Below are 6,123 nucleotides of genomic sequence, written 5' to 3'. Positions count from 1 at the left end.
GAGACACCAGTGTTCATTCAAGCAAAACATTTGATCTCTTCAAGCTTTAGTTGGTCTTTTTTTTTTCTGCTAAGTGCAGTTTTGGCCCTGAGTTTTGGTCTGGCGGGATGAGTGGGTTCTGAGGGCGCTTGCTTTTGCCAGGTGTGGTTTGGCGTCTGTGATCCCTTTTGGCTAGCATTGCAGAAAATTTCCCAAGACGGCCATCTGACGAGGGGAAGCGATGCCGAGCTTCGGCACTGAAGGTCATCAGAAGACTCCCAAAGAGCATCTGGTTCCTGGCACGCCCAGTCAGCCGAGATACGTGCGAGCAGTTCATCTTCCGGGCGCAATATCTGGCGGTGGGGGTGCTGTTGTGCTCGCGCTTCCTTCCTGCTGTGGAATTCGGCGAAGTGGACGTGACTACTGGGCTGCCAGAGGGGACGACTAAATAGCGTCCCCACGTGTTCGAACAGGAATGCTGGAAGCAGCGACGATAGCGTCCCCATAGCGACGATAGCGTTCAACAGGAATGCCAGCGACAACCATAAGCGTATTCGTTCCGGTACTCGCCAGGACGAAGTGCGGTATCAGTGTGGTCCCCTTCAGTCACGCTGGATTTGAACAATTGCCCGAGTGCCGCACCTGCGACAGAGCCTCCGCGTTCCGGTCACCAGTCAAGCTCTTTCGACACCTCCGGGGAGACAGCCTGCATTCCTGTGTCATGCAGGTGCCCTCCGGACGCACGTGCGCGGCCGCCTGGAAGCCACGGGGACGACAACGCGACCGGTTCGTGTTCCCTTACCCTCGACCGAGCTGCGAAGAAACATCAGGACCGCCCTGGCGTGGGTGGTACCATCAGTGCCATCGTGTGATTGGACATCATTCTTCGAACTGTATTCCCCAGCTAGGGATCTGGGGAATACGAAGAGTATTTAAGGAGCTGCTGGTTTGGTGCCAGAAGGAGCCCCCTTCTTGAGACGTACCAGAGACTCCCGACTCCTAAGAAGCTCTCTTTACTGAGAAGCACTCTCAGTGGCCCGTGCTTGTACATAATGTAAATAGTCCTTGTATAAAGTTTTCCCAGTTTTCTTCCTCCGATCGCCCTCGTCTCTTCTCCGGCCCAGTCACGCTACCTGAATCACAACTGGTGCCAGCGGTGGGAGGCTAAGACAGAGCAGCGACTTATGCAAATAAAAATTACACACGTAGTAAGAGACAGAAAGAGAGCAGAGTGGACTAGACAGCAAGAGTTAAGGATATTCTACCTAAAATCAAAAACAGATGTGACGAGCCCACATATTGCGCGGGTCCACACGGGACGGATAGGCAAAGAGACACCACTACACTACACTCAGAACCAAACAGATATATTCAACACTTACATATAAGCGAGTACATGATGCAGAGGCTGGGGTGCCCAAGCTCACATGCTGCTGCGCTGGCGCCGGAGTCTTTGTCAGAAGGAACGAAGGGAGTGCGGATTTGACCTTGTTCAGCGTCGTCTCGGGTCTTTCTCGTCGCCCCACTAACTAAACTAGCTTTTTCCCGTTAATTTTCCAGTATGGAGCATCTCAGTCGCCCTCCTCTCAGTGCCAGCGCCTGCGGGATTCCCCGTCTTCCGCCGGACCTCCCGTCGACTTCGGTCTTTTCTCCTCCGGCCGGCTCCCCTGTTCCTCTTGCAGGATGTGCTTCACCAGTTGAATGCTTGACGGCGTGCGAATAAAGCTGAAGGCCAGGCTGTCGGCCTCCGGTCCCCTAATTAGCATTGGCTCCCGACAGCCGAGGATTCCTGGCGCCATACAGCATCTTGCTCAAGCGCCTCCGGGGTCCCGCTATGGGAAGATGCCGCCAGAGATAGCGGCACTGCGGAGACGCGCAGCGCACTGTCACACAGATCTACTTGGACGGCTGATGTAATAAGAAGAGACTAACGGCGGCCCGTTAGGTTAAGAGAGGGGATTTCAAGGAGAGGAGGAAGTAGCAGGGGCAGGCGAAAGTCCGCTGCAGAGATGAGGTCAGGAACTTTGCTGCGCCAAGACGGCCGCGGCTAGCGCAGCAACCTAACTCAGCTGCTGATAGTGATGAAGACGACAGATCAGATGCGAGCCTGGAGCATAGAATATTAGCAGGTAAATTTGCACTACGAACCAAAGAACAGAAAGAATAAAAACAATGCCTGAACTATTTTTCTTTTTAATTTTCACATCTATAGTGGGAAAGACATTGTTTTGGGGCTGTCTTCGCTACTTCACTCGCGGTGAGAAACTGCTCTTAAAGTGACACTGAGGACAGTTCCGTCCAGTTGCAAATTTGTAGCACAAATCATTGAGTGTGAGAAGCAAAAAAAAACACAAGACTGGGTGAACTTTTTTGTTTAGACAGCAACAATGAAATGATGTTGTACCGTGACTGAGATCCTCTCTTAATGCTGAAGCTTCTTCTAACACGCGTTTGGCACCTCACCAATGTTACGTGCATGCGAGGGTGACTGGCTGATGGGCTGAAGCTGCTTGGAAGACAACATAGTTTCTACTTCTTTTATTGGCAGAAATAGGAAAATACATCATAGAAAACACGGAAGAAATACCAAAACACAAAGTCCGCTTGTTACAACACTAGTGGCTGCACCGTGCAGCCCCAATAAGCAGTGACAAAAAAATGTGGGAAGAGCTTGTATAGCTGCGCCTGCATGCCTCAGGCGTGACTAGAGAAGTGCAGCGAAAAAAAAATGTCCACAAAGTATTATAGAAGTGATGCAAGTGGAAGTCCACAAAAATCATTAAGTGCGACGAAAAGCTCATGCGACCGAACGTGGAAGTGGTGCAGCTGTCACCGAAAACCGCGAACGAAGCCACAAATGCACCTGGAAGGAAAAGGCAAGCAAGAGAAAGATCAATAAACGTGCGGCGAGACACTCTGTACCCTTCGCCTTGCTTACAGGCTGCATTCTGACGGTCACGGCATTGTCTTTGCTGACACCAACCTCCAGCTGTCTTGAGCAAAAAGGTCGCGCTTATCACAACAGTGCATATGACTCTGCCTGATCATTGTTTCACATAATCCCACCTCGGCATGCTTCCCCAGCAATGTCCGAGGAGGGAGAAAAAAGTTTTTGGTCCATGCGAACCGCACAAAGTGCAGTTCAACACACAGGTGCTCTGAAAGCATGTTGAACTGGATCCAGAAGTCAAGGCGCATCGCTTCGTCGTTGTTGCAAAGTCACGTCGCCGTGCATGCAGCTTCGTAGGAGCCGTGCTGTGAAGCGTTTTACCTCTCACATTTTCGCTGGAACATCCCAGCACACCTGGCAGAAGGTGCGGCCACAGCGGCTGGTCCATCGCTGCCGGCCGCTTCCCTGACCAGCGTCCAGCTGCTGTGCGGGTGTAGTTGTTCTCTCCTGGTGTGGCAGTTATTCTCTGGACAACGCGGAGAACGGGTCAGTGGAGGCGAAGGTGACGAAAACGACGCATCTGTTACGCGCTCCAGTATTAATTCATGGCTCACCAATGAGTCCACTCCGCGACCGGGGGCAGTGACAGCAGGGCCTCCATAGTAGTCGAGTGGGCGTTGGCCAGCGCAGGGGGGAAGGCGCCGTCGATGCTTCGAGTGTGAGCGCTGTCTTTGCCCCCAGGACGCGATGCAGCTGCCTTTCCCTCGGCGTTCTCCATCAGGGTGCTGCTGCTGGCGCACGATCGGGCGTGGACGGGCTCACGCAAGCGTAGGTGAACAGCCGAGCCCCGCGATGATCCACTGCCGGCTCAGGTAGCCGTTGACGTTCACCTGCACCCGCGCCGCGGACTCCACGCTGCTCTCTCTGGCGATGGCGGCCAGCCGAGGCGCACCGTGGCGCCGCACCGAACGCCAGCGGCGGAGGTGGTGTCGCCCCCACCTCCGCCGGTCTGGCTTCCAGTGCGGTGTCAGCGCTCCGTGGATCGGCGGTGCGCGTGCTCTCGATCTCTGCAAACTTCTTTGTCGGCGCTGCCAGAGTCACTGGCGAGGCATGCCTGCCAAGGGCTCTCGGACAAACGGGGCCGTGAGATGCAGGATTGCATCAATTTTTATTAAAGAGTTGCGCATATAATTAAAATCATAGCGCCTATTTTCCAAAGGCGCAGCGTTGCATGATCTTGAAATTTTGATATTCAAATCCGTATTCCACTGAAGACAAGCCACAGCTGGATAACTGTAAAAGATTACAGCGACGCAGTTCCTTTTTTGCTTGACTGCGTTTTAGGCAAAAGGAAGAATGGCATGAATGTGAGGGTGGCAGGCGATGACGTTGACGATGATCCAAACAACAAATGACGCCGACCCACACTGGGGGATTGGCCATGAAATGGGAGGTATAGACGAGGCTGTTGGAGATAGGGGGTGATATTAATTCAACAGAGACAGAAATAGAAATACTATAAGAATTATCATGGCAGCCACTGTGATTCGAATGGGAAATTTCACGTGGCGGAAAAAAAAGCAGTGCTGGGGCTGTACCCAGGTATGGTGACGCCAAAAGACAAGATGGGGCTGCTCAAGCTGAGGCCAAACTGTCTGCAACAGCTCGTTTCACATCCTGCTTCTTAAAAAGGAAAAACGGCGGCAAAACAGGCAAAAGCTAAGCTTTAAGGGCATGACGCGATACTGTAATGGTTTCAAGACCGTATATGCAGAATTAGTCATTCTCTATTTTACATTTATAGGTAACTGGGGGCCTGCGGTGAAGCGGTCATGCGATGCGCCAATGCCCTGCGATAGAAAGTGCTGCCACTGGTGGGGCTTGTGCGACCCAGGTTGCTATTATTATATACCTGAGCCAAACGCAGCACAGCACTCATTATCGCGCGGGAAAGTTGGTGATTCCTAGTCGGCGACTTTTTGATATGCGCGCCCTCCTGCGTTTCACGCTCCTGTGTATGTTGGTTAAGAGATCTGGCTGCTAGGTTCTTTCAGACGTCACGCAGCTACCATGGCCGCGGCCACTCAGCCGCATTGTTACAGCGGATCAGGAAACTCCGCCCTCCGATGAATTGCTCAGTGCTTTGTGCTGGCGTGTCAACAGTTACGAACCACTACGCGGCCCATGTGACACGGACCACCAAGAACGCTATACAGACTACCAGTGCGGTGTGGTGTACGATATGCCACTATTGTGTGTGAAAGACCCTTTTTTCCAAGCATCTCACCCCAGAAGAGCCAAGCACCATGCCGGGGGAATTAAACCTTGTACCCATTAGAAAATCGGTGGGTACCCGGCGGCACTAAGGATCGAACCCTGCACCTCCCGAATCGAGCACGCCAGATTGCTAAAAACAGACATAGGCAGCAATCTGTCACATATAATAGAGAGTTTGAAATAGAAGTATGAGCGAAAGAGGTTGGAAGAAGACGACAAGGATGCGATAAGGATGACGTGGATTAACCGAAGAAAAAAGAAGATGAAGAAGTATTCGGTGAGGTGGGAAGAGAAGATTGGTGGAGAAGAGAAGAAGAGGACGTCGACAAGGATGACGTTTACCAACGCCAAGGTTCTAAAAGCGCGAGGGAGAGCGAGGCACGGGGGGGGGGGGGGGAGAAGCGGAGGTTCTGACGGGTCAGGAACGCCTCGGATGGAAGAGAGCAACGCCGGCTACTGCTCCAGTGATCTCAAGTTCTACGGCGCTGCACCGTGGACTTCCTACCGTTCCTGAGCCCGTTCCGGGGAGTCAACGGAACCACCTGCTACGACCAGGGCTACTTCTAGCGCTGTTGCCACCCATCCGGGTGGTGCCCTTTTGTGCTCGCGCTTCCTTCCTGCTGTGAAATTCGGCGAAGTGGACGTGACTGCAGGCCTGTCAGAGGGGACGACGACAATAGCGTCCCCACGTGTTCGAACAGGAATGCCGGAAGCAGCGACGATAGCGTCCCCATAGCGACGATAGCGTCCAACAGGAATGCCAGCGACGACCATAAGCGTATTCGTTCCGGTACTCGCCAGGACGAAGTGCGGTATCAGTGTGGTCCCCTTCAGTCACGCTGGATTTGAACAATTGCCCGAGTGCCGCACCTGCGACAGAGCCTCCGCGTTCCGGTCACCAGTCAAGCTCTTTCGACACCTGCGGGGAGACAGCCTGCATTCCTGTGTCATGCAGGTGCCCTCCGGACGCACGTGCG

General features: G+C 53.2%; 1 long non-coding RNA gene across 1 annotated transcript; it reads right to left on the bottom strand.

Moving 5' to 3' along the window:
• Positions 1-2,502: 2,502 nt before the first annotated feature.
• Positions 2,503-3,917, bottom strand: LOC144094433 (uncharacterized). The gene is made up of 2 exons (XR_013306499.1): positions 3,484-3,917; positions 2,503-3,395 (listed from the first exon to the last, which is right to left on the bottom strand). It is a non-coding gene; the product is annotated as an uncharacterized LOC144094433 (long non-coding RNA).
• Positions 3,918-6,123: the final 2,206 nt, after the last annotated feature.

The sequence above is a fragment of the Amblyomma americanum genome, chromosome 1, assembly GCF_052857255.1.
Source record: "Amblyomma americanum isolate KBUSLIRL-KWMA chromosome 1, ASM5285725v1, whole genome shotgun sequence".
Classification (NCBI taxonomy): domain Eukaryota; kingdom Metazoa; phylum Arthropoda; class Arachnida; order Ixodida; family Ixodidae; genus Amblyomma; species Amblyomma americanum.
The sequence above is the reverse complement of the archived record's forward strand: the minus strand, read 5'-3'. Positions and strand labels throughout refer to the sequence as shown.